Source organism: Aptenodytes forsteri, unplaced genomic scaffold (assembly GCF_000699145.1).
Source record: "Aptenodytes forsteri isolate BGI_AS27 unplaced genomic scaffold, ASM69914v1 Scaffold184, whole genome shotgun sequence".
Taxonomy (NCBI): domain Eukaryota; kingdom Metazoa; phylum Chordata; class Aves; order Sphenisciformes; family Spheniscidae; genus Aptenodytes; species Aptenodytes forsteri.
Genome location: NW_008796078.1, coordinates 1,617,796 through 1,618,136, shown reverse-complemented (window position 1 = coordinate 1,618,136; position 341 = coordinate 1,617,796).

The window sequence follows — 341 nt, the reverse complement described above, 5'->3', positions numbered from 1 at the left end:
CCCCTCACGGGAGCCCCGGGAGGCCGCCCCCCCACCCGCCCGGCTGGGCCGCCGACACGCTGCGCTTCTCCTTCGCACCCGAGACAAGCGGTGACGAAGTGCCCTGTGCGGGGGCCTCCCCGCCTTTGCTTATCCCCGCCTGGCAGCGGCGCAGGGGTAACGGTACCTCACAGCTGGGCGACGTGTACCTCACTTCACCGCGCCCGGGTGCGATGTACCTGACGCGGGTGAGGCGTATCATTTTAAATACAGTAAATTCACCTTTTCCTCCTCACAACTTGCCAACGCCGAAATGCAGTGCACTGGCAGAGGGCGCCGAGGGGCTGAGCCCCGCTTTGCCC